Genomic DNA, 27,730 nt, shown 5'->3' on the forward strand with positions numbered 1-27,730 from the left:
TCTATCCTCATGAACTTAAAAATCTGCCAGTTCATAGGTTGGTTAATGAAGACAGAGAATATGAAGTGTTGGGAGCTATTACTAGTGGTTGAACCACCCAGGAGCATGGAAGCCAGAGCATATCTAGACCATCATGTAAGTCAGGAGGAAGACAGGATTCAACTGACAAAAATTGTGTGTACCCTGCTCAGAAGTGCATTGTTGTGCAAGCAGTGGTTTGGCAGTCATTATTCCCTTTCAGCTGCAAGCCAGGGAGGGAGGGATGCCTCTCAGCTGTCAGGAGAGGAAGGGAAGGGGGAAGGAATGTTCCCATTCTGGAATCATCTTCCATCAGTGTTCCCTGAGTTGGGCTGCCAGGAAGGCAGAAGGGAGGGGATGCGACAGCTACTGAACACTGAGGAAGGTGCCTCACCTGCACAGCCCCTGACACAAGGTGTGTGTGGAGGGAGGGTGCCTGGAACCCTCTGGCCTGTGGGTGGAACCTGAACCTTATCCTCTTCCCTGAGGACAGGCAGCACATCGTAACCACCACTGGCTGCCCAGGGCTGGCTTGGAGCAATATGCCAAGATGTAGTTTTTCCTATTTGGTTTGCTTTTTCCTTTAAATTTTAACATGGATCAGTTTTTTTAAATATAATATACAATCAGAAAAGTCCAAACAACCATATGTACAACATAACAAATAATTATAAAGTTAATGTTATTATTTTTTTATAGAGAAAAGTATAAAAAAAGAAAACAGACGGCCCTTAAACCTTTGCCTGGCCAACCTCCACTGACATTCTTTTAACATAGTTTAAAAATTAAAATAGTACAAAAAGATATAAAATGAAAAGGAAGTACCTCCCCCTCCCTCTTCCCCACAGGTGAACACTAACAGTTTCCTGTGTATCCTAAATTTTTTTCTCTGCATCAATAATATTTCTGGAGTATGGGATCACACAAGATTTGTCTGTATTTAACAATAAATTTTAAAAGAGGATATAATCGTGTCTGTCCCAAGATATAAAATGAATATGTGTCAAAGATTTAGTTTAACTCATTAATTAACGAGAGAACCACTAAAACGTTACAACCAATTCAAAGGAGAACTCAAAACTATCACACATGATAGTCAGATAAGGAATGCTGAAATCATTTCAGAAATGGATGCAAAATTGGTCAGAATCCACACAGCAATAGTCAGTTGCCTTCCACTAGACACAATCTGTGTAACTGTGAACAGGAATTATTTGCATTACTATTAAGGTGTTACAGCTTCACTTCCATCTTTAGAGCTGAGAAATACCTAGTCAAAGACACAAAAGGCAGAAAGAACCTAGGTGGGTAAGTTATTCAGGACAACCACTAAATTTCAACATCTTTCACAGTTTTCCCTACACTTGTAATTGGCTCCCCACCTACATCCCTCCATGAAATTCCCCTGCCGACAACCCCTGCTGCCCTGTTTGTACCAGTTGACATGCTGTACATGTTCCAGGTGATGGGCCAGGGCTGAAAGCCTAGCCTGGGAGAACCAACAATCACCCAGGCTGAGCCAGCCAAGTGCTCCCAAGGCCCTGATGCTCTGCTTCTTTGGTTGTGGGCCCTGGAGTTGTGAGTCATGGTGACTCAGGACTGGCGGTCATGTTGGGCCTTGTAAAAGATGGTTAAGGGTTTTGTGAAAGAGGGAAGAAATTAGAAATGCAGGGGGAAAGGGCCTGTAGTCCAGCACAAAAGACAAAATGTTTGTCTAATGAGCTTCCAGTTCCTGGGATGACTTTGTGCATTTGGATTCTGTGAGAGTCCTCTTTATGCTGGCGTCAGCTTGGGTGGTGTCTGTTCCAATAATTCCTTACCCAAGGGAGTAGCTGACATGCAAGATGTATTATGACCTAAGGAGCTGTGGTGGTGTCTGAGGCAGTTTCCCACAGAGCCCAGGGTCTGTGTTGGCACCACGGGGCATTATGTCAGCTGCAGAGAGCAGGGGCATAGTACACTCTATGATACAGTAGAGTGATCTGCATCCTTGTACAATCACCTCATCTCCTATGAACAGGTTTTCTTATCTTAAAAATGGGGCACCGTGCTCCTTTCTGGCTTCCTCCCTGGTCCCCATGGAGGTCCAGTGGGAGGCATGGGTATGAGTCTACTGCCCAGGCCAGTCATGTGGTAGGAACTAAGCCCACAGCACTGGCAGGGTGGGAGAGCTCAGCCCCTCTGTGCAAAGTGCTTTGGGAGAAGAGGTTTTGTGCAGAATGGCCAGTCATGATTAATTGATGGGAGGCTCTCAGGCAAAGGATCAGATTTCACAGATAAATACACACACACACACTTTGGCTCTCTTGAGAAGGAAATGTTCATTCAGCATAAGGCAAGCGTATCTAAATCAAGATTTTCCATACCTTCAACGGGTTCCTTTCCACCATCTTCATTCATTCACTGAGCACCTACTGTATGATGAGCACTGTCCCAGACACTGAAATCATGAGACAAAGAGTTAGCTCCTGCCCTTGCAGTGTTGGGAAGCAGACGTACAAAAAGAGCTTTACCAAGGAGTGTGATAAGAACAGAGAGAGGAACATGAAGGATATTCTAGCAGCACTCACCCATGACCCCAGTGTGGCATCAAGGATCCTCAGGGCATGGCCAGAGGAAAGTCTAGTGTTGCTGGAGTGCCATGGAAAGTAAGGGCTGGCTGCAGTGGGGCCAATCATGTGGGGACTCGGGGGCCTCAGGAGAAAGTCCATACTTCACTCAAGAAACTGAGTGCTGTGGTCAGTTTTGTACTGTAGAACTGTCACTCTGGCTGCCCGTGAAGAGTGGTTGGAGGGGAACAGACTAGAGGCATAAAGACCTGTTAGGAGGTGGCTACAGGCATCTGAGCAGGAAGTGATGACCTGAACTTAGTAAAACAAGTGGAGGGAACTGATTCAAGAAATGTTTTGGCCAGGATTTAACCTGAGAAACGAGACAATGATGACCGTCAGATTTTAAGCAAGGACAACCATGTGGTTAGGGTGTCGCCATCACAGGAGAAAGAAACCCCAGGAGGAGAAGCAGGTTTGGGGGAGGGGGATGGGCTGGACAATGGTGAGTTCAGTTTGAGACATGGTGAGTATGAAGGACCTATGCACATGCAGGTGGAAGCATTCTGAGGCAGATGGACACACAGGTGTGAAATCTAGGGAGCAGTTCAGGCTGTGAAGCTGGAGGGAATGTGGGCACAGACAAATTTACATGAGTGTGGTTGGGGAGGAGAGGGCAGGGGAAGAAGCGGAGGGGCATCATGCCCTTCGGCCCTAAAATTCTCACCTGCTGAGAATGAGGGTGGGGAAGGGGCTAAGGGCAAGGAGAGGATGCTCGGAACACCCGTTAGGGGAAATACCAGAGAATCTGACCTAGGCCTAGCAATACAGGGGCCCTGGTGGCTTTGGAGGTCATAAATCTGCATTAGCACTGACCTGTCCTCCTCAGGGTCTTCTCCAGGACATAGAAGGCAGGAAGGTTGGTCGGCCTGTAGTACTTGGGCTGCAGTCTTACAAGACAATTGTGGCAGAAGGTTCATTTCCTTTTGAGTGTGTAGCAGAGACAGCTAACTGTTCACCAAAAAAAAAAAAGTGTATCCCTTGCCCTGCCATAGAACAGAGTTGAGGCTAGGAAGGGGCGTCCCAGCAGAGGCTACATTTCCCAGCATATACCCCTCCTCTCACATCTGTTACATCTGAGAGGAGTCAAGTGACACGTTCTTGCCAATGGAATGTTGATCAGGGATGACATGTATTTTCCAGCCCCAAATAGTTAAGAAGCAGATGTGCCTTCTCCACCCTTCTTTTCCTCTTCTAGTTTAAGGCCCCCTTGGAAACCACATGTTGGAGATGGCAGAGCCACAAGGTGGAAGGATCCCGGTCCCTAAATCATCACTTGGAGGACACACACCACTGATCAGGAACACCCACGTGAGTTGTTTGTGAACAAGAAATCAGCTATATTGTCTGAGCCAATATACATTTGGGGATTTGTTTGTTATAGCATCTAGCATTATCCTAACTAATACCGGGTTTAAGAAAATTGTTGGTTGTTCAGATGATTCTGATGCGGCCAGACTGGAGAATCAATTGAAGCCTCTCGGGACAGAAAGTCTTTCTTGAGGTGCAAGAGCAGGAGTGGAGAGCAGACTGAAAATATCTAGAAAGCAGGAGGTCAAGGCCTCTGGTAGAATTCAGGAGGCTAACATTTCAGAGAGGGGCTATCCTGCAGTGTGGCAAGAGCCAATGGGAAAAGGTAAGGAACATTAAGCAGGTCCGGGAACTGTGATGCTGGGGGTCAGGAATCATGTTGGATGGTTAGTCTACTTGGAAATTGTGGTCTGTGACGAAGCAGGACATGGGGTGGAGAGAGAGTGTCAGAGGTCTGGCCACTGTCTTGCAACCAGGGCAATGGGAAGAAGTACTTTAGTTAAAAACTAGACTAACCATCAGGACTTAGCCATCACTAAGCCCTGTCAGCTGCCATGGCTGAATGGATCTGAGCAGGGTGTCTCATCATTGGTGAGGATTTGTTCATTAGGCCACAGAGATGCACACCCGAAAGCTGGTCCATGAAAAGGAGCACCTGTAAATGCTGAGGCAGGCTAACTGCATCCAGCCACAGAAACAGCCAGACCCACAGCAAGAGTGCTTTCTTCAGTTGGTAGAGAAGCTTGGCACTCTCCAAATTGCTTATTTACACGTCTGTTTGAGCCTCATGGACATCCCATATTAAAGACAGTGTCCCTCTGTGCCAGGTAAGGTCACCAAAGTGTTAAATAAATGATAGCACTCAGAAGGGAGTGGAGCCAAGGTCTCCTGATCCTTGGCCAGTGGTCCTCATTATAAAATCCCTTTTACAGACATTTTTAGACATTAACTACCCATCATCTTGGGAAGATTTAGGCCTCAACACACCCCTGGCAGCAGGAATGACGGGGATGGCCTCCAAAGGCACTTCCAGCTAGCAATTCTTAAAAGAGTTTCTGAATGAGCAGTTCCAAAATAAGACTAGGAATAGGAATGACAGAAAACGCAAAATAATAGTTGTGAAAATAAGAGAAGTTTATGTCTCTTAAAAAAGAGTCTGATGTAAAAAAAAAAAAAAGTCTGATGTAAAGGTAAGGGCTGCTATGGCCCTCCACAATTTCAGAGGGTCAAGGCTCCTTCTATTTTGTTTTTTTTCCTTTATTGTTGTGTAACAAATTACCTCAAAACTCAGTGGCTTATAACAACAATAAGCTTTTCTTACCTCATACTTTCTGTGCGTCAGGAATTCAGGAGTAATTTTGCTAGGTGATTCTGGCTTAAGCTCTCTCATAAGGTTGCAGTCAGGATGTCAGAATGGAGCTGTGGTCACTTGATGGCTTGAATGGCACTGCAACATTGGTTCTGGCTGATGGCAGGAAGCCTCAGTTCCTCACCACCTATAATCCTCCATAGGGTTGCTTGAGTGTGCTTACAACATGGCAGCTGGCTTCCACTAGCCTAGAGCAAGTGCAGAAGCTGCAGTGTCCTTTATGAAGTAGTCTCAGAAATCACACTATCATTTCTGCAATGTCCTGTCGGTTACACGGGTCAGTCCTGTTGAATACGGGAGAGAATGAAACAAGGACCTTCCAGTAGTTGAGAATTACTGGAGGCCATCTTGGAAGTTGGGCTACCATATCTGCCATCTTCAGAGAGTGGCTTCATCCCAATATTCTAATATGGCTGCTTTAACTCCAGCTGTCACATCACAGAAGGTACTTTCTGGCTGGCATGAAAAAAGAAGAAAGGAAGAAGGCATGCCTTTCAAGAAGTTGCATACACTATCCTACTTATAGCTTATTGACCAAAACAGTCACATAGCTGGAAAGGAGGCTGGGAAATCTAGTATTTATTTTGGATGCCATGTACTCAGCTAGACCAGATACTGGGGGACACTTGGCAGTCTCTGACACATCAGCAATGTTCCTGTGTATATTTCAAAGGATGGTGTGGGGAGGGGAGCACAGAGGACATCACTATCTTGGGTTACTGACCTGGCTAAGGACTTCTGACCCATCTTGTCTGGGAAACGTGTGTGTGTGTGTGTGTGTGTGTGTGTGTGTGTGTGTGTGTGTGTGTGTGTGTGTGTGTGTGTGTGTGTGTGTGTGTGTTGCAGGGACAGGGGAGGGGTGCAGATAAGTGCTTTATCCTGTAATTAGTGAATCTCAGTGTCAAGAGAAAATAGTCCTTAGAAGAACTCAGGAGACAAATGAACATTAAAAACAGACTGAGTCCTAGAAACCCAGCCAAGAGTGGTCCCAAGAATTAAGATGATCCAGAAAATGAGAAGGCCATCACAGGAGACACTGTGAGAGCAGCCTCACTCTGCACCCAGACATGCAAGTTTAAATAAATTCTAGGTAGCCCAACTTATGACCCCAATGCAGAAGCCCAGACGGGCAACTCTACCAGCTGTGTTTTTAAAAGATTGCATGATTCCTGATCAATGAACCAAAGAGACCAAATGCAAAAGTGTTTAGAGCTGAGCTGCAGATTTGCCCAGAGACCTGTTAGAGACCAGAGCCAAGGCTTGAGCAGCCAGCTGGGTGCTGACTCAAGCTGGGAGTGAGCCCGACATTGGAGCCTAGCTAAGCAGAAGATGAGCCATCAGCCAGCCAGAGAATTCTAAGGCTTGAGAAGCCCACAGAAAAGCTGCCCTGGCAGAAGGAGGGCAAGGCTCTGACTTGGCTGAGTGGCTGGTGACAGAGGGCACTGTCATCCTAGAGGAATGCAAAGTCTGGAGCGAGAGGCCTACAGCTGGGGCATCCAAGGGGGCAGCTGGTACTGCCAAGGCCCCTGTGGCAGGAGCTGGCTTCCTCTTCATTGCCAAGGCCTGCCTAGACCTTGGATCCTTATCTTGAGGGTGGAAGAGGTGGACTGAGGATTCAGAGGTGCTCGCTTCATGGAGGGTGACTACAGTCTCCTACCTGCCTGGCTAGTCTCGTGTGCCCTGCCCATAGCCCAAGCTGGATAACGTCCTGGGTCCTGAGTCCACACCAGGCCATCTCCAGATGGGGTATCAGGACACCCTGGGTAGGCAGCATGCTCACTCCACCTGGGTCACAACCCATGACCCTTATTGTACGTGGGTTGTCAATCATCACCACATTGCTGTGCACAAGGGTCCACCTCCAGAGCAGTAAGGGATAACCACAGCTCCAGCCTTCCTCACTCTGCCTTGGCCCGAGTGCCAAGGTCACCGAGAATTTGGGGGACCTCTACAGACTGCTAGTTTGAGGACCCTTTCAAGAAAGACACCTCCAGGTGTGGCTGACATTGGGCTCCAACCTCAGGTGGGGGTAGGGGGGTGTTGGAAGCTAAGGGTGGGCTGGTAGGGGGTAGTTAGGAAGGGTAGAGCGTCCCAAAGTGGCCTGGAATTGGCTTGGGAAATCCAGGACTGTGCTTTGTGGCTCTGTTGCAGCAATGCTTAGCGAGCACCTGCTCAATGAGGCAGACACTTGGCTACCCCCTGGGTACACAGAGCAGAGGAAGGCTCATATGACATCACACCAGACCATAAGTAAAGCAAAACAGCAGAGGGTGCAATATGCAGTGATAGGTTAAATACAAGACACAGAAACAATGGAGGAGGGGAATGTGCTGGTAGAGTGGTAAAGGGAAGCTTCACTTCACAGAAGAGGTGGTACCTGCAAGAAAGAACAGGAGTTCCTCAGCCACGATGGGGCCAGGTGAGGAAGGGAATCTAGGCAAAGGGAACAGCAAGCCCCAGAGCTCTTAGCTGTGAGACCACCAGCAGTACAGGAAGAGATTTTCCTTGCCTGATGTGTTCATTAGACTCTGAAATTTCTGGGCCCTTTCAAGGTGCAGTAGCCTTGATCTCTTTCCAATAAACAACTCAGAGGAGTCAGAGAGGGGAGAAGATGCTCCCTCCCTGCTCGTTGGGTTTTCTTTCAACTTTGAGTCCTTGGTAGCTGGTCATAACAGGGCGGGGGAACCATAATTATGAAGAGGAGAAGGGTTCTTTGATCTTGAAGAACCTGCCCAAGGCCCAGTCCATCTCTATGTAGGTCCTCAAGTGACCTTGGATGGCCCCTTAGGCATGACTGTCCCCAGCAGCCTCTGTGGGGCAGGAGGCAGGGCTGGGAGGTGCACTGGGTGGGGCACTCTAACCTACCCTCCCTGCTGTCAGACCCAGTCTGTTGAGGTATCTGGCCCTCTCTGGAACCCTTGGGAACCCCCAGCATTGCCAAAGCACCGTCCTGCATCTTGCAGGTGGCCCTACAGTGTGAGAATCGTCATCTGGCTCATGCTGACACATCCTACTAACTTTTTTGGTGGTGTACAGGCTTGCTTTTCCTCTAGGGCCCAGGAAAACGTGATATGCAAATGAATCACCAGGTGACCCCAAATCAAACAGCTGCTCTGGAGTTCTCTTGTGAAGGCAAAAGGAGCTGGAGGCCCCAAGAGGTCCACCTCCTTTCTGGGTCAAGGTGGGCAAGTCAGACTGAACCAGAGTTACACTGGGATGTCACCTTGTCTCTGGCTACAGGTGGACCAGGAACCTCAGGCAGAGCCGCCAGTGCCCAGCGAGGCTTTGGGAGGATTTGTGGTGCAGGTGGAGGGTGGGTCATCAGTGCTGAGGTCCTGGCCAGCCCAGCTCATTCATCCAGGAACCCCTTTCCCCCGACTGTTGCTCTTCTCACTGGGATATGCAAACAGCCTCATGGCAGGCCTGGCCTTTCTCTCACCTATGCCAGCTCCAGCCCCAAGGCCTAGCTCAGGTCACATCTCTCTGGTTCAAAAACCCCTTAATAAAAAAAAAAAAAAAAAAAAAAAAAAAAACCCCTTAATATAAACTCCTTGGTCTGGCGTCCAAGGCCCTACCCACTACAGTACTAACTCACCTCTCACCAGTCTTCCATAAACTCCTCCTCCAGCCCAGTGTGTGCCCATCCTTTTTGCCCTCTTCCCCTAAAGCTCTCTCATCTTTGAGCCCTGGATCTTGCCTTTACGGGGCCCAAAGGTCCCCTTGCCACTGCTGCCCTCCTGACCAGGCCCAGCTCCAGTGCCGTCTCACCTATCAAGTCTTCCTTGTCACCCTCTGCCCTCCGACCCTATGGCCTACAAGAGGGAACTTTTTACTAGATTTGTATCTTTAATTATAGGAGTGATACATGCTTGTAAAAACATCCCCACATTATAGAAGCATACACAGTAAAATGACTGTGTCATCCCAGCTCTCCTTTCCCTAGAACTCACCCCAGTCAACAGTCAGGCATGCACATGGGTGCCCGTTTTACACAACAGGAGAGGGGACCCTTGAGAACTTTCCATCACCACTTGACATGGCGGTGGCAGGGTGGTGGTGGTGAGGAGCAGAGTTGGTGACTTGTGTTGACTTTGGAAAAAATCACTGGCCTCGAGGTCAGTCTGTGGGACCCCTTGATTCCTTTCAAAGAACAGAGCCCCAGGGAGGCATTTCTAGTTCACAGGAAGATATTCATTCTGTTCACCCAAGAGCCAGAAACTCAAGTTCAAAAGGCAGCCAGGCTGCTTGAGAATCCTCTTGGCCTAGCACAACCCCCACTATAAGCCCGGGCTGAGCTGAGCGGAAAGTCAGGCAGCTTTAACGGCACGGTCACTCGGTCAGATGGAGAGACGCAGAGTTTGAACGCTGGCCTGCCTTTCTCCAACCTGGGCCCTTGCCTGGCCCCTGTAGGTCCAATGTTCTGGCTGGTCAGCCTGGAGCCCTCTACTCGCCGTGTGCCCTGCTGGCGAAGCAGTGAGTCTCCTTACAGCATGGCTCAGGAGAATAATCTGCCCAAGGGACTACTCACCCTCCTTAGAGTAGGAACTAGAGGAAGAAGCGGGGCTGTGCTGGCATCTCCTTCTCCAGAGGTTCCAGCCCACGTTTCTAGGCAGTTTGAGCAACAGGGGATAGATGTCTTCCCTAAATAACCCAAGGTACCACATCTCTCCCCCACACTCCAATTCAAATAAAATATTTAAGGAAGAGAAGGGACTGCGGTACACCAAGGTGGGAACACCTAACCCCAATTGAGAGATGTCAGGGAAGGCTCCCAGGTATTGGCATATACACTGACGCTTAAAAAATAAGCAGGATGTGGCCAGGTGAAGGTGAGAACAGCATTCCACACAGAAGGAACACCACTGGCAAAGGCCTAACGGTGAGAGGGAGCATGACTTTGGAGAAACTGGAAATTCACTGTGGCTGAGCCTAGTGTGTGAGGGGGACGTGGAAGGGGTGGGCTTGGAGAGGTCGACTGCTTGGGTGTGCAAACCTCAGGGCTTTGTCCCAGTGGCTAAAGGGAGTCAAGGAAAGGTTTTAAGAAGATAAGTGACATTTCAGACAGATGACTCATAGACCATGAGCTGGAGGTGATAAGTTTGGAGGAAATGAATGCCTTTGGGTGAGCAATAATGGTAGCCTAGACTAGGGCAGGCACAGTGGAAGACGAGAGGAAATAGAATTCAACACAGCATGAGGGGGTGAGGAAGAGGAAGGCGACCCTGGCTTAGGTGTTGAGGATATAGATCACAGATCGACAGTCACATTCAGCAAACAATTATTAACTGGACTGGACTCAGGGTGTAGGGATCTGGAGGTCCCCACATACTTTCATACGTAAAGAATTGAAGTCCAGTGGCCAGTGATAAGCCCCAATCTGGCCATCTAGCCTGCTGACATCAGGGCAGACCTGACTGGGCACCCAAATCTTGATTCGGGCATATCATGTACACACAGAGGCTGCTAGCCACCATAATCCTGAAGCAGACACCCCAGGTCCACAGCCGACCACTCTCAGCCAACCCAGTGCTCCCCTGACCTACAAGCCAGACATCCCTAGTCAATCAGCAACGCTCAGAAACTTTGTCTTTTGAATACAGAACAGAGATAGTTCATGACCAACCCCATTTCTCCCCCTTCCCCAACCTAGACTCTCTGCTGGAACAGTGTTTTGTTTGGCAGTAAAACTTTTCTACTCAGCACTCAATCTTTGGCCTCTAGTCTTAACTCAAGCCAGAGGCCTCCACCAGCCACAGGGCCTGAAGGGGCTTCAACAAAGTTGGATACACCTTATATGTTCTTTGCACAATTCTGATATTCTATACTCTGTGGTCCTTCTTTGAGCTCTCCTGGGCACCTGCGGGTGCAGTGAGCAGCCCAATAGGGGCTGAGGGTGTTATCTGAGGCCATGAAACATGGGGGCATTGGGCTGTGGGGTATGGTGGAAGAATACAGGTAGGAATCCCAAACCCTTGGTTATGGTCTCCAGCTCCCCAGGTGACCTTTCCTCTTTGGGCCCGTCCCTCCAACCCCCAGGCCTTTGCACATGCTGTTCCCTCTGCCTGGAATACTCTTCCCCTTCCCCTTTGTCTGTTTGACTCGTCCTTCAGGTCTCTGCTTTCTCAGGGAACACCTTTTTTTTTTTTTAAATAAATTTATGTTTTTGTTTTATTTATTTTGGGCTGTGTTGGCTCTTCGTTGCTGCGCGGGCTTTCTCTAGTTGCAGTGAGTGGGGGCCACTCTTCGTTGCGGTGCGTGGGCTTCTCATCGTGGTGACTTCTCTTGTTTTGGAGCACGGGCTCTAGGCATGTGGGCTTCAGGAGTTGTGGCACAAGGGCTCAGTAGTTGTGGTTCGTGGGCTCTAGAGCGCAGGCTCAGTAGTTGTAGCGCACGGGCTTAGTTGCTCTGCGGCATCTCACTGACTTCCTGATCCAGGTCAGATTCTTTAGTTAAATATTCCCATAGACCCATGTTCCATTACTTCTTTCCCTTCATTAGGGGTTTTTGTTTATTTGTTTGTTTGCTACCATCTGCCTCCCCCAGCAGACTTCCATGAGAGAGAGGTTCTGTCCTACTCACTGTTGTATCCCCAGGCCCTGGCAAGGGACCTGTCCAGTAGTAGGTACTGAATGAATGCATGAATGAACAGGTGGATAGATTTCACTTGGTAAAACAAAAGCTCAATTGGATGAGACCCTTCCCAGCACTGACGTAACCTTCTAGGCCTCTACCGTTTCATCTCTGAAATAGGAAGAATGTTCCCTGCTGGCTGCTTTACTTCTGTATCTAAAATGACTCCAGTTAGTCTGATGAAGTTTGGGATGCTTTAAAAACAACTGGGATAAAGGTTCCTATTTGGCTCAAGGACCTTATTTTCTGACCCCTAGTCACATATATATAAACATTGAGAGAGAAATTCAGGCTGTGCCAGAAACCCCAGGGCCCTCTGTCAGAGTTGGAGTTAGACAGCCCCTTCCAGAGAAGGATGAGTGGCCAGAAGCCCCAGCCATGCCTCCTAGAGTTAGGGCGGTTAAGGCTCTCCTGTGTTCCCATGGCCCGGCAGGCAGGGTGGATGAGTGTCACAGCTCAGAACTGGGAATGGTGCCCCCAGGGGCTCAAAGTCTACTCATTTATCCTTCTGTCTGTCTTCAGTGATGGACTGAGTGTAGGAGTTTTTCTGAGGCAAAGCCAGAGGTATGGCTTAGGGCCCAGTGAATCATCTCCCAAGAGTCTAGGCTGCACAAGAAGGCTGCCTGTGTCCACCACTGCTTTCACTGCTGCAGGTGGACCTCACCTGCTGAGGTCCAGATCTGCTTATAAGATGCACCAGGATGAGGACACCATCTTTATAATCTTCACGAAGAGATTCTGCCCAGCCATCCTCTCCCTGAGGGCCCATAACTACACATTCCTATTCCCCACAGTCTTGAGGGAACTTGCTCCTCCTGGAAGGGGTAGCTGGCTGGACTGGAAGGATGACCTGGTCAGGGTCTGGAGTGAGACAGAATCTCAGCCACATCAAAATTTGCGCTAATATCCCTAGCCAGGATAGGGAGTACCAGGTCCTAATAAGTCAATAAGGTTCTTCAAGAGCTGAAAGACCTAAACGAGGAAAAGGAGGAGGCATCTGATTCTGGAGGAGCCTTTTCAGTGGCTTAGGAATGCAATGCACATTATACAAATGGGTAAACTCCTGCCATGGAGACCTGTCTCTGATGGAGACCTGGGAAGAGCCAAAGCTTTCAGTATTTTAAAGAAGGGTAGCCCCTTGCCCCCTTCAATGTGCTAGCTCTGTGCCTTCTCCTTCTGCTCAGACCACCATTCATCCTTACTGCACTGCTGGTTCCCGGTCACCTTGGGACACCCTAGCTGGCCCAGGCCCTCCTTAAACAAACTCACAAGAGTCAATACAATCACTATCAAAATCCCAACAATGTTTTTTTCAGATATAGAAAAATCCATCTTAAAGTTCATATGGAATCTCAAGGGACCCTGAATAGCCAAAACGATCTTGAAAAAGAACAAACTTGGAGGTCTCATATCACCTGATTTCAAAACTTACTTCAAAGCCATAGTAATCAAAAGAGTGTGGCACTGACATAGAGACAGACATATAGACATATAGACAAATGAAATATAATATAAATATAATACAAGAAATACAAAAAATAAATCCTCACATGTATAGTCCAATGGTTTTTTTTGTTGTTGTTGTTGTTGTTTTGCGGTACGTGGGCCTCTCACTGTTGTGGCCTCTCCCGTCGCGGAGCACAGGCTCCGGACGCGCAGGCTGAGCGGCCATGGCTCACGGGCCCAGCCGCTCTGCGGCATGTGGGATCTTCCCAGACCGGGGCACGAACCCGTGTCCCCTGCATCGGCAGGCGGACTCTCAACCACTGCGCCACCAGGGAAGCCCCTAGTCCAATGGTTTTTGACAAGGGTGCCAAGACAATTTAGCGAGGAAAGAACAGTCTTTTCAACAAACAGTATTGGGAAAACTGGATATCTACATGCAAAAGAATGAAGTTGGATCTTTACTTTACACCATATACAAATATTAACTCAAAATGGATCAAAGACCTAAACATAAGAGCTAAACTATAAAACTCTTAAAAGAGAACATAAGGGAAAATCTCCATGTCATGTCATTGGATTTGGCAATGATTTCTTGCAAATGACACCAAAAGCACAGGCGACAAAAGGAAAAATAGATAAATTGGACTTCATCAAAGTTAAAAACTTTTGTGCATCAAAGGACAATACCAATAGAGTGAAAAGGAAACCCATGGAATGGGACCAATATTTGCAAATCATATAAGGGGTTAATATCCAGAATATATAAAGAACTCCCACAACTCAACAGCAAAAAACAAACAACCGAATTTAAAATTGGACAAAGGACTTGAACAGACACTTCTCCAAAGAAGATAGGCAGATGGCCAGTAAACACATGAAAAGGTGTTCAACATCACTAATTATTAGGAAATTCAAAATTAAAATCACTATGAGATACTAATTCACACCCATTTGTATGACTACTATTAAAAAACAGAAAATAACATGTGTTGGTAAGGATGTGGAGAAATTGGAACACTTGTGCATTGCCAGTGAGAATGTAAAATGATGCAGCTGCTGTGGGAAATGATATGGCAGTTCTTCAAAAAATTAAAAAGAATTACCATATGATCCAGTGATTTTAGTTCTGGGTATATACCTAAAAGAACTGAAAGTAAGGACTTGAACAGATGTTTATACACTTGTGTTCATAGCAGCATAATTCACAATAGGCAAAAAGTGGTAATAACTCAAATGTACATCAGTGGATGAATGGCCAAACAAAATGAGGTGTATACATAAAATGGAATATTATTCAGCCTTAAAAAGGAAGGAAATTCTCATATATACTACACTATACATGAACTTTGAAGACATTATGCTAGGTGAAATAAACCAGACACAAAAAGACAAATACTGTACGATTCCACTTGTATGAGGTATCTAGAGTGGAGTTCATAGAGACAGAAAGTAGAATGTGGTTGTGGGCTAGGGGGAGAAAGGTATGGGGAATTGTTGTTTAATGGGTACAGAGCTTCATTTTGGGATGATGAAAAACTCCTGGAGATGGATGGTGACGATTGCTGTACAACAATGTGGATTTACTTAATGCCACTAAACTATACACTTAAAAATAGTTAAAGTGGTAAATTTTATGTTATGTATATTTTACCACAATAAAAAAAGAAAAAGTTGAATGGGAGTAGGCACCTGAATCTGTAAGTGTCCTCTTCTGAGAGCTTACTCATGACCCTAGGAGATAGTGGGAGGGATGGGGGCAAAGGAAGGGGGCTGTCTGTTCCCCACCTCTACCACCAACCTCCCTTTGTTTCTGCCTCTCTAACTTGTGGTCATATCACATGTCTTGTTCTATGTGTGTTGTCTAGATTGTGACTGTCATTCTCAAGTAGGTAGACTCAAGAATAAAGAAATATGACGGCAAGAGGTGACAGGTGTTGGGGGGATAGATTCAGGTTCAGCAGGGATTCTCAGAGCCTTGGAGGGGGTTGGCAGATTGAAAAGTCTTCCCAGTCTTAAAAGAGGAGTAAGTGACAGTTAAGAGGCCACAGAGATGGGAGGGTCATAGTCAAGCTAGGGGCACACAGAATGAGGCCACTGTAGCTGAGTTCTGTGGTCAAGGTAGCAGGAGATGGGGCGGGAGTCAGATTGGGCAGGACATTTACCCAAGGGGATCATAGCGCCCTGGAGGGTTTGCAATAGGAAAGAGATCCATTTGACTTACATTTTGAGATGCTCACCCTGGCTGTTGGGTGAAGAATGGACAGCAGGGGGCATGGGTAGGAGCAGGCAGACAGTGAGAGGCTGCTGCAGGCATCCAGAGGAGAGGTGGTGGTGGCTTGGCCTGGGTGGTGGTAGTGGAGGTGGAGGGCTATGGACAGATCCTTGAGGTGTTGGGAGGAAGAGATGCCAAGGCCTGTGGCTAGATTGGACATGGGGCTGAGGGGCTTGCTGCCCAGGGGTCTTGGGTGGATGGGTGGATGGTAATACCATTTACTGAGCTCTAACCAGTGGTGGGACAGGTTGAAGGGACAAGTCTGGCACCTGGTTGCTGAGAGATGAGTGGTCAGTTCACCTTTGCTGGTTACACATCACAGCTCTTATATTCAGAAAGTTCTTCGAGTCTAACCCTGACCTTCCAGCTGCAACTGGAGCTCCAGCCATTCCAGGTTGCCCTTGGTGAGTCTGCTCGGTGCTGAGAGGTGGTGGGACTGAGGCATGGGCTAGCGGCCAAGGGCTTGGGTGGCAGGCGTGCCTTTTGCATGACCGCTATGAAGCATATCAACCTGTGGTGCCTGTCAGCCTCAGACCCAGGGAGCCCATGCCAAGGTGCGTGGGCTGGAGGACCCGGTACAGGAACCTCCTGCCCCAAGCACTTCAGGTCCGTACATGCCCCTCATCCTGCCTCTGGAGCCCTCTCTCAGATCAGAAGCATCCCCCAGGGCCCTCAAGAAGGGCTCTTCTTCATGATTCCTTCAGAGGTAGAAGGTGGAGGGCAAAACCTCTGATCTTGATGCCAGACAAACTCCAAGAAATTACTCATCAGAGTTCAAAGCTTCAGAACCGCCGGAAAAGGGCCCTGCCCCACAGTCTGATCGGAATAGCTGGTCAGCAGGGGCTGTGGCACAGGGGGCTTTCAAGGTTGGGGCCAAGGCCCTGACCGGGCACAGCTCCTTCCAGAGCTGGGCTGCCCTACACCTCATCTTACCAAACTACAACTGCGACCAGGGAGCCATAGGCAGAAGCCCCCTTGGATCTGCCCCCCAGCTGACCAGTTGGGACCCTCAAAGCCCCCAGACCTACCCAAGACTGACTTGCCATGTGTTTGGGGTCCCATCAGTGGCTTCCTCATCCCCGATCCCTATCATGCCCTTCTGGAAAGTGTCTATCAGTGCTGCAGCGGCCCCCATCCTGGAAGCCTGCTCCCTGACACCCTCAGGGAAGGGTCCCAGTATTGGCCTCTCATGAGCTTCCCATTCCCAGGAGCTGGGATCAGATGACCAGCCTACTCAGGTTTCCTTCTCCTGTCCACCCACCCACCGCTTAGCTCTCCTGGGCCTGGCTCACAGCCATGTCTGGTGTTAAGGCCTGCCAAAGGGTAAAGGGACGGGCACTGGGGAGGGAAGAGGTGACCGGGGCTCCACCTGGCTGGGAGAGAGCCAGGGAGTTGTCCCAGCAGAGATGACATTTTGGGAGTCATTAAATCTGGAGGAACAGAGTGGATTCACCCGGGTGGTAGCTCCCCCTCTCCTGAGCAGAAGCTTGTGTGGTGTAGCCTTGAGAGGCAGGCCTCTAGGGGAGGAGCCCTTTGGCAGGGCGCTCTTTCCCCATGATGCCTCCTGTTCTGTGCTTTCACAGCTTGAGTGGTGAGGACGCCTTCCCCATGGGAGCAGGGTCTCCAGGATGCTCAGCCCCAGGCCTGGTTCTGCCCTGAAGCCACACAGAAACGCCTGCCCCCAATCTTCCTCCCCACAATCCTGTGAGCTCCCTCAAACCACCCACTCCTGGCTGGGCTCCTAGATTTGCTCCAGAGGGCTGGACGGGGTAGGAGGGGCCTCACTAAGTGTCCAGGGTCCACTTCAGGCAGGGGCTGGGCCTGGCCGTGTGCAGAAGTGTTGTGCGGTGAGGCCGGCCCGGGACCCGTGAGAGGTGCCAAGAGAGGGGCTGATGGCTAGAGGGGTGGGCCATCAGGGGAGACTCAGCCAATGTGCTCTCCCAGCAGCCACCTCTGACGGCTCCAAGGGCTGCCCTAAATCCTACTGTCACCTTCATCTCCATTCTCAGCCACTACCAAGAGCCCTGGTCTCTCAAGGGTGAGCCAGTAGGTGAGCTAGCGAAGTCGGGACTGCCCCCTCCCTTCCCGCCACCCTTCTGCCTCAGGTTCTGGGCATGGGACAGAAGTGCCCATCCCTGCTTGCCATCCTACTCTGTGTGGTAAACAACGTAACCCACATGCCAGGCCCCTTCTGCCCATCAGATTGTGTCCTGTGGCTCTCCTGGGGGCATTAGTGCTCCCCCTACTTCCATGTCCAGACCCTGGCCAGGGTGTGCCCTCCATGCCTAGGGAGCCCCTCAGAGCTTTTCAGGGGCCATGCCATTTGTCTCTCTGTTCCTGGCAATGCCCTGGGAAAGGAAACCCAAATTCCCTGAGGATAGAAGGTCAGGCAGTCAGGGAGAGATGGAGAAGGGCACATTACCGAGAGGAGTGAGTAGAAAGGTGCAGACCCTCTTCTTGCCCCTTGTTCACCACCCTTCTCTGGCCAGGTGATTCTCCCACTTGCCACCACAGCAATCTCCGGGAGGAAAGAGGCTCTAGGGTCTCTGGATATTTGGAAAGATGGGGTCAGGGACAGGAGGACTGCTAGAAGTAACCTCCAGAGAACAACCATGACCTAGGATGGAGTCCTCATGGGCCTGTCAGCTTGCTCTAAAACTGGATGGGGGGCAGCCTCCATAGGGGCCTGAGGAACCCCCGCCCTCCCAAAGGATCCTGATCTTTGCTAGGTCCTGTAGTGTCAGGCTACTAACCCTGGTACAGCCTCCCACGCTGTTAGAGGAACCCTCAGGGAGTCAAACATCTGGGCTTCAGTGTCACTCTGGCTACTTGCCAGAGCTTCGTGAGCTTCCGCCCCTCTCTGAGGGCCTCAGTTTCTGCATCTGTAAAATCGATATTATCATTCCAAGGGCTCAGAAGAAGTTGGCTTTGTTCCTAATGTCTCCCTTCTCTGCCAGTCATTCATTCCAAAAGCCCGCTCTCCTTATTAGCGAGTTCTGGTTAAGCATTGCTCTAGTCAGATACTCTTGAAAGGTGGTTGGGGGCACAGTGAGTTTCTCATCTTTTGGGGAGGATGCATTTTCTGATGCCATTGGGCCTTCTAGCCCCTTTCCCCAGTGCTGGCCATGCCCCCATAAATTGAGACTTCTAGGCGGCACACTTGCCAGCACCCTGTGCTATGCCCAGATGATTCCAATCTAATGGACTGCAGCCTGGGCAAAGATGTCAACACAGCATTCCTTTGCTAATGGGAGCCTGAGCTGTCATTGGCCCAAGCAGGACTCTGACACTCAGCCATGCCACCCTCTATTTCAACTGACACCTGTTGGCTGAGTCCTTATTTTGCGCCAGGCACCTTGATAGGCTAGGAGGCAGGGAGTGGGCAGAGAGGAAGGTTAGCCATTCCATTGCCCCGACTGGTCCCCAGAGACCACTGGTATCCTCATACACATGGCATTGAGGTTCCATGCTAGCAAAATCCTCAAGGTGGGGACTTGCCCCTGAGAGTCAGTCAAGGAGGGCAGGGAAGGTTCAGCCAGGTCTCCAGACCCCCTCACACCCTTAATGAAGTGGCAGTGCCATACGATGTCTGGTCCAGCAGGCTGAACAGAGAGAGCAGTCCTCTCACATTTAAGAGAAAATAGGATGTTGGGTTTACTATCAGGCTCAAAAGCAGGGAGCTGGCAATAAATCAAGAACTGAAAAGCTATGTCAGTGCTTCAAACTGAATTTCCAAGCCCGGGAAACAAATGAGCATTAAAATCCATTGGAAGAAAAAAAAAATCTATTAAAATTTCAGGAGAAATGCTTTGCTATAAATTAGATTTTTCTGCTAACCAGGATAATTCAATAATTTCCTCTTGACATTCTTGAGGTTGCTCTTTGGGGGGAATTATGATGCTTTGAAGTTGGGAGCGATTTGTTTCCAAGAAAAGATGAAGAGTTGACTGGGAGTGGAGGTGAGAGGGCAAGGAGGGAACTCTTCTACTAAAGGGGAAGGGGGCCCCCTTTGGGGGCTCTGTGCCACTGGACAGAGATTTTCCAGGATGGCCAGGAGGACTGCAGTGCAGCGCTTTGACCAGGGGATGCCCCAGGCCAGACTTGACTCTGACAGGAGAGTGTGTGTATATGTGTGCGGGAGTGTTTGGGGAAGATCTTGGGGTCCTCCAATATCATCTTATAGTTAGGGCAGCCTCAAGTCTTACAGCTTTCCTAAATAACTGTCTAAAACCTTCCTCAACCCTTATGGAACCAGAGCTGGTTTCAGGTGCCCAAGGTCACTTCTTAGTCCTGGGTGCAGGGTAGGCGGAGGTGGCTGCCTGCCTCCCAGTCTTCCTTTCTTCCTTTGCTATGCAAGATTCAGCACCAGCCAGGACCCATCCCTTACATCTTATTTATCTCCTGTAATTTGGGGCTTTGATCCTAGCCCCTATCAACGCTTGTCTCTCTGTACAAGGTCCAACACAGCCATAATGCCAGACTGTCTCTGGCATCATTGACCAAAGCCACTCTGACTGGACAGGACAGCTGGCAGAGGAGGGTGCCAGGCAAGGGGAGGGATCTTGGAGGACTAGGCACAATCAGACAGGCCACTGGGTACCAGCCTCCAAGACAACTGTGGGGAAGGGGCAAGGGACCCAAGTCAGGACTTGGGTAGGACAGGGCTCCAAAGTCAGCCAGCCTGGCTGTGAATTCTGGCTTCTCCACTGGCAAGTGTCTTAACCTCTCTAAGCCTTGATACTGCTATCTGTAAAATGAGATAATACTAGTACCTACCATATAGATAGAACTAAATGTGACAATGTGTGTGAAGCCCCTAGCACCACGCCTGGCACGCAGAGGTGATACACAGTAGTATCTTTAGGACAGCTCTTCCCACTGCAGGATACCCATCCCCTGCAGCCCCTGCTCAGGCCCCCTTCTCTCTCCCTTCTCTCCCACCAAAACTTGCCTGTCCTTGCGGACTTACCTCCTCAAGCAGAATCACGAAGAATGACGTTTGCCTGTAGAGCTGGGCTGCCCGCTGAGCGCCATCACACAATTGTGCTTGGGAAGACTTTACCCACGGTGGTCACTCATTGTTGCTACCAACTACCCTCACAGGAAGGTTAGTTGATGTTAAAATACACTCATTTTGCAGAGGACCTGGGAGGTAAAGTGACACTGTTCAAGGTCACATATCTGGGAGAAGAGGTTGGAGCTGGGACTAGGGCCCAGGTCAAACCAGCTCAACCAGAGGCAGTCATTCATCTTAAAATACATCCTTCTTTCCATCCTTTCTTCCTTCCTTTCCTCCTTCCTTTCTCCCATGAATCAGAGCCTCCCAGAGCCCACACAATGGCCACTGGGACAGAGTGGCAAACTGAGGCAGGGATGCATGGGCGTCATCTTCTTTCCAATATTCTCCGAGTCTCCAGAAGGAAGATCATGGAGCGCAGCAGAAAGAGGTCAAAGGGGAAGGAAGTGGGAGAGTCTGGGAAAGTTTCCATTTAAGCAGCTGTCAGAACAAGCCATTCACTTGGACACTGCCTTCGGGGTTTTAAAGGTCATCTCATCCCACCCTCTTTTTGAATCATTTCGTCCACAGGTGCTCCCACACCCTAGATAACGGGGAGCTCACTACCTTCCAGGGCAGCCCCAGGGTGCTCTTTGTTCCTCCACCCTTTCTGGGGCTCAGACTTGGCTTTCTGTGGCACAGTCCTGGCCCTGACCCCACACAGGCAGGGGCTAGCCAGCAGCTTCTCACTTGGCAAGGTCCCAGGTTTGGGGAGCTAATCTGTGAGCAAGGCAGGGGCTTTCTGGAGACTGTGTCTCTCCAGAGGACAGAGCTGGGTGCTGTCAGGGCAGTGTTCCCCGGGGATAGCCCTGTTCCTAGGAGTTTCCCCTCAAAGTGGAGGTCAAAGGGAAACTTAGGGCTGGGAAACTTTGCCGCCACCTGAAACCAGGCTGGGAGTTCAGCAGACACGTAATCAAGACCACTGCAATTGCCTCAAAATGATAAATATTTGAACTGAGTTAGCCCCAGGCCAGGGGATGTCCAGGTTTCTGGTTTTGCCTAGGGAGGCACCCCCCAGGGGACCTGCTAGCACCTGGAGGGGCAAGACATAGGAGACATGGGAGCTGGGAAGGGGCAAGAGGTGTCTGGGGGTTTGGAAACTGTAGCCCTTACCATTCAGTAGCTGTGTGACCTTGAGCAAGTCGCTGGGCATCTCTTAACCTCAGATTCCATGTCTCTTAATGGAGGTAATAGTGGTGCCTGCTTCAGAGCCCTGATGGAGGTAACAAGACACGATGCCAGCAAAGTGCCTAACACTTAGTGAGCGCTCTGAAAGTGCCAGCCTTTGTTACTATTTGCAGCAGATGGGGAAACCCGTGGGAAATCCGGGCGCCTCTGGGAAGCTGGGGGTGGTGGGCCGGAACTTCCCGGAGCCCTGGGGCTGGGCGGGGCGTCCCGGGTTGGGCCCCGCCTCCTGTGTCCCGTTCCTCGGGGCCCGCAGAGCTTCCTTGCAGCCGCCGCAGCTGAGTCACTGCGGCCCGGCCGGCCGTTGGCCTTATCTCAAGACGTGTCTGCCCCTCGAAAGCCCCCGGCCTACCCGCCCGGCTACAGCTAATTTGCACCAAGTCCCTCCGGCAGTTCTGGAAAAACTCCCAGGGTCCCATAGGTTTGGGGTCCTGAGGAAGGAGGGAACCTCCTTCCAGGCTGTCTGGAGGTATCCAGGAAGCCCCTTGCCTAGAAAAGTCTCCCTGTGTCTACAGGCACTGTTCCTTTCTTTCCACCATTAGCTAAACTTGCCTTGGGAGTAAGCATTGTCTTCTACAGATTTCTCTTTTAAAATGCGCATTCCCACTCAATGCTTTAAAGGGGAAACCAGAAGACCGGAGAACGGGGCGGATAGACCCTAGGAGCCAAGAAGGGGAGGAGTACTGAGAGGCCGGCCTGGGATTTGGCTGCCTCCTAGGCTCCCTCAGGCCCCGCCTGCCATCTCCCAGCCCCCTGGACTCTAGGGGAAGTGGTGGGAGGGGGAGGGGGAAACAGAGCTGACAGATTCTGTAAACAGAGCTGGTTTGGGCCTCCGCCAAGGACTGGGTGTCCTGGCCCAGGCTGGGTGTGAGGCCCATCCGCGGCTCTCCAGGACACCCCGCCCTGACCCGCTAACCCCGGAAGTGCCCGTCCCATAGCCAGCTCCAGCCAGGATGTGTCTTGAGTTTGGGGAAGTTGGCCAGTTCCCACGTGGGAAATGTGTCCGAAATGGGGGTAGGGGTTGCCCTCTAAGAACCATCATTGATCGTTCATTCACCAAGTGTCAGATTCAGGCATGGGGACAGCATCTGGCCCCTGCCCAGGGGAGAAGCTGGTACTGGGTTGTCACCCCACCCCCATCTCACCTCCGATCCCGCCCTCTGCTCTTCTGCTGCCTGAGGCAGAGTCCCTGTGGGGTAGGAAGTTGAGTGAGGGGGCTCAGGTTCTGAGAACTCTTCAAGACCCACTCCTGCCCCCTTGGTTTGTTGTCAGGTGTGGTATCCCATGCCCATAACCTCACAAGGGCGACTCAGGACGCAGCAAGGAATGACCTGGAAAGGAGGAGGGAGAGCGGACAGGCATCCAGGGGTACTCAAGGATACTCAAGGTTGGAAGCAGTAGCCAGCAGTGGGTATGAGGTGGGAAAAGGGGTCTTTGGGTGTTTAAGGGAACAGGTGGCTCCAGCAGGTGGAGACAGCTGTGGGCTATGCCTTGGAGGAGAACATGCAAGATGTGGAGAGGACTGGTGGCAGGAGAGGAGAGAGGTTGACCAGTGAAATCTGTAGGGTGGGCCCCAAATGCCAGTCATAAGTTCTGGACTTTACGGTTAGGGTGATGTGCCCCTGGATGATAGTGGGTGGGGTGGACAGAAAAAGGGTCCCATGGAAAAATATGTTTGGGAAGCACTGCATTCAAAAGACTTAAATACCATTTACTGTAGGCTTTATCAGAGCCTTTCTTTCATATGCTAATTAATAAGCATCTTTGTTCTTCAAGAGGGGGACAGGGTATGCAGAAGGCCCTCTCCCACCTTAAGCCCAGCCCCATGGGACTTGGTGCTCTTCTGAAAACATTAGGGCCCAAGTGTATCTTACTCGCTGGCTCTGGTCCAGGTGGAATGGATGGCACATGTAGTCACCAAGAAAAACATGGTTTTCCTAGAAACCCAGATTCAATGACCATCTCCTCAAAGGGAGGTCAACCTGTAGAAGCCCAGGCAAGGGGCGATGGTCATAAGAGAAATCTTTATGAATGAGTTTAGCAGATTCACGATTCTGGGTTACAAGCAATATCCTGTTCCTCAAATCAGGTCCCCAGGTTAGCATCAGTGAATCAGGGATACCTGGTCATCATTAGGGAATCCCATGGCCTATGTAGAGAACATACTGACTTCGAGGTTATAAGCTGTAGCATTAAGGCTGATTGAGGCTGCACTCCATGTAGTTCCTCCACTAGGACATACCCTGAGCTAAGCTTCATATGGCCAAATGTCTGACTCCATAGAAAGCACAAGAGCAAAGGTAGTCCTTAAAAACTGGGCTTTCTCACTGCTTTAGTGAAGTAGTGACATCCAAGCTATGCTGCTCAGGGACCCCTCTGACAAAGCATAACCAACACCAACAAGAGCTGCATCCTCACTAGGAGACAGAGTGACCAGAAGAACAGCATAGGGAAGAGACAGCAGACCCTGCATGGGACCTTCCTGGACTATTCCAGAGCATTCCCTGGAGCTCCCAGAAATCCTTGGGGCACCAAGCAGGGGGCTGCAGAAGCCCTGCTTGAGCAGGTGGGAGTTAAGAGTCAGGGATATATAAGCTGGAACCATGCCTGGGTCCCCTTGTCCTCACAGGCTAGGGAAGCAGTGTGTGTGTTCCTGCATCCTCCCCATACATGGAAGCTGCTTCAGTAAACTGTAAGATATAGTATGGTGAGGACATCTTGTATGTAGTGTGAGAGCATGCTGAGAAGCAAGAGGTCAGTGGGAGCTAGCACCTCCAGGGAAGGGCTCCAAGATGAGGCAGGGTGTGTGGTAAGCCTTTCCAGGTTGCTAAGTTTTAGTGGTATAGAGAAGAGAGGACTGGCCTGGCCTGGCCAGTCCAGCCAGCATCAGGATAGAGGCTGGAGAGGCCCACAGAGTCATCATCACCATCTTCTCTGAGGAACTGGATCTCAGGCTTAGGAATATAATGTGTCTCATGGGGGCCTGCAAACCCCTAAGCCCTCCCCTGCATCAGGCCTCACTCCTGCTCGTCGACAGATGAGCCTCCCGAGTCTTCTGCAAGTATTTTCCTTTCTTCCTCGCTCACGTTATTCCCCAGCCTGTCACTTTCCAGCACCCCGACATGGCACTGAAATGGCTTTGGCTGGGTGTCACCAGAGTCCTCCTGACTGTCAGATCCATTGAAGTTTTGTGTTTTTTTTTTTTTTCCTAATTTTTATTTATTTATTTATGGCTGCGTTGGGTCTTCTTGGCTGTGCAAGGGCTTTCTCTAGTTGCGGTGAGCAGGGGCTATTCTTCGTCATGGTGCGTGGGCTTCTTATTGCGGTGGCTTCTCTTGTTGTGGAGCACGGGCTCTAGGTGCGCAGGCTTCAGTAGTTGTGGCACTCAGGCTTAGTAGTTGCGGCACATAGGCTTAGTTGCTCAGCAGCATGTGGGATCTTCCCAGACTGGGGATCGAACCCGTGTCCCCTGCATTGGCAAGCAGATTCTTAACCACTCACCACCGGAGAAGTCCCAGATCCATTGAAGTTTTAAAAAATAAACAGGTTGCTTGAGATCTAATTCACACACCATACAATTCACCTATTTAAAGTATACAATTCAGTGGTTTTTAGGGTATTCAGAATTGTGCAACGACCACCACAATCAATTTCAGAACACTTCATCACCCTCCTCCTCAGAAAACCATGCCCATGAGGAGTCATTTTACTTTTCCCCTCACACCCCACTTCTAGACCTAGATAACCACTAATCTACTCTCTGTCTTTATGGAGTTGCCTATTCTGGATGTTTCATTTAAATGGACTCACACAGTATGTGGCTTCTTTCACTTACATAATGTTTTCAATGTTCACCCGTGTTGTAGCATATATTAAAATTTCATTCCTTTTTATGGCTGGATAATATTCCATTGTATGGATATATTTCATCTGGTTTATCCATTCATCTGTTCATGGCCATTTAGGTTGTTTCTACTTTTTGGATATTATGAATAATGCTGCTGTGGAATTCATATACAAGTTTTTGTATGGGCATATATTTTCATTTCCTTGAGTATATTGCTAGGAGTAGAATTGCTAGATTATATGGTAACTCTATGTATAATGTTTTGAGGACCTGTCATATTGTTTTTCCAAAGCAGCTGCACTGTTTTACGTTCACATCAGCAGTGCGTGAGGGTTCCAATTTCTCCACATCCTTGCCAACATTTATTATTATCCTTTTCTTTTAATTGAGATATAGTCGATTTACAGTGTTGTGTTAATTTCTGCAGTACAGCAAAGTGATTCAGTTATACATATATATATATACATTATTTTTTATAGTCTTTTCCATCATGGTTTGTCACAGGATATTGAATATAGTTCCCTGTGCTATACAATAGGACTTGTTATTTGTCCATTCTATATATAATAGTTTGCATCTACTAACCCCAAACTCTCACTCCATATGTCCTTTTGATTAGAGTCACCCAAGTAATGTGACAGAGGATCTCATTATGGTTTGATTTGCTTTTCCCTAATGGCTAATGATGTTGAATGTTTTTTTCATGTGCTTATTGGCCATTTGCACTCTGTGTTCTTTGAAGAAATGTATATTCACCTCCTTTTCCCATTTTTTTAAACTGAGTATTTGTCTTTCTATTATTGAGTTGTAAGAGTCCTTTATATATTCTAGATACAAGTCTCTTGTCAGATACATGATTTGTAAAAATTTTCTACCATTATTTGGGTTGTTCTTTTTACTTTCTTGATTATGCTCTCCGCAGCACAAATTTTTTTATTTTGATGAAGTCCAGTTTATCTCTTTCTTCTTTGGTTGCTTGTGCTTTTGATTTCATAGCTAAGAAGCCATTGCCTAATCCAAGTAATAAATATTTATTCTTATGTTTTCTTTTTAAGAGTTTTACCTGTTACATTTAGGTCTTTGATCTGTTTTGAGTTAATTTTTCTATATGGTGTGAGGTAGGGATCCAACTTCATTCTGCATGTGAGTATTCAGTTGTGCCAGCACTATTTGTTGAAGACTGTTCTTCCCCTGTTGAACTGTCTTGATACCCTTGTCAAAAATCAGTTGACCTTAGGGAATTCTCTGGTGGTCCTGTGGTTAGGACTCTGTGCTTTTGCTGCTGAGGACCCAGGTTCAATCCCTGGTGGGGGAACTAAGGTCCTGCAAGCTGTGTGGTGTGGCCAAAAAAAAAAAAAAAAAAAATCAGTTGACCTTAAATGTAAGAGTTTATTTCTGAATTTTCAGTTCTATTCTGTTGATCTATATGTCTCATCCTTATGCCAGTATCACACAGTCTTGATTACTGTAGCTTTGTAATAAGTTTTGAAAGCAGGACGTGTTAGTCCTCCTTTTTTGTTCCCCCAGCTTGTTTTGGTTGTTCTTGCTCCATTGCATTAGCACATGAATTTTAGAATCAGCTTGTCAGTTTCTGCAAAGACACCCATTGGAATTTGATGGGGATTGCATTCAGTCTATAGATTACCATCTCAACAACATTAAGTCTTCTGATCCATGGACATGGGATGTGTTTCCACTTATTTAGATCTTTAATTTCTTTAAAAAATGCTTTGCAGTTTTCAGTATATATCTTACACTTCCTTGGTTAAATTTATTACTAAGTATTTTATTCTTTGTGAATTGTTTTCTTAATTCATTTTTGGATTATGTTGCTAGTATAGAGAAATACAATGGGTTTTTGTATATTGATCTTTTTTTTAAGATAATATTTTCTAAATATTTATTTATTTAGGCTGTGCCAGGTCTTAGTTGTGGCCTGCGGACTTCTTAGTTGCAGCATACATGCAGGATCTAGTTCCCCGACCAG

The 27,730-nt window shown here is 48.7% G+C and overlaps 1 long non-coding RNA gene across 1 annotated transcript; it reads right to left on the reverse strand.

The window, feature by feature from the left end:
* Positions 1–911: 911 nt before the first annotated feature.
* On the reverse strand, positions 912–21,984 carry LOC138842613 (uncharacterized). The gene is made up of 6 exons (XR_011377310.1): positions 21,825–21,984; positions 20,625–20,800; positions 5,260–5,763; positions 3,444–3,517; positions 2,385–2,458; positions 912–1,288 (listed from the first exon to the last, which is right to left on the reverse strand). It is a non-coding gene; the product is annotated as an uncharacterized lncRNA (long non-coding RNA).
* Positions 21,985–27,730: the final 5,746 nt, after the last annotated feature.

This window comes from Globicephala melas, chromosome 3 (assembly GCF_963455315.2).
Source record: "Globicephala melas chromosome 3, mGloMel1.2, whole genome shotgun sequence".
Classification (NCBI taxonomy): domain Eukaryota; kingdom Metazoa; phylum Chordata; class Mammalia; order Artiodactyla; family Delphinidae; genus Globicephala; species Globicephala melas.